General features: G+C 43.5%; 1 protein-coding gene across 1 annotated transcript in view; it reads left to right on the top strand.

Moving 5' to 3' along the window:
* LOC119591947 overlaps positions 1–329 on the top strand; it is a gene marked incomplete at its 5' end in the record, with an annotated part of 109644 nt that overhangs the window by 713 nt on the left and 108602 nt on the right.

Genomic DNA, 329 nt, shown 5'->3' with positions numbered 1-329 from the left:
TCCATCTTTCCTTTCTTCCTTCTTTGCTTCGTTCTTTCCTTCTTTCTTTCCTTCCCTCCTTCTTTCCTTCCTTCCTGTCTTTCTTCCTTACATCCTCTCTTTCTTCCTTCTACCTTCCCTTTTTTTCTGTATTGTCTTCATACATTATTCACATCCTTCTTTTCTTCCTTCTCCCCTTCCTTTTCTTCTTGTTTCTTCGTCCATTCCTCCTGACACCGTTCCTCTCCTCCTTCCATAATCCATCTTCATTATCGACACCCAAGCATACATTATATCCTCACCCCCCCCCATATGAACAGCGACAGGGTGAGGAGATCCTTCTGCTCTTG

This window comes from Penaeus monodon, chromosome 29, assembly GCF_015228065.2.
Source record: "Penaeus monodon isolate SGIC_2016 chromosome 29, NSTDA_Pmon_1, whole genome shotgun sequence".
NCBI lineage: Eukaryota > Metazoa > Arthropoda > Malacostraca > Decapoda > Penaeidae > Penaeus > Penaeus monodon.
This window is presented reverse-complemented; position numbering and strand designations above follow the sequence as displayed.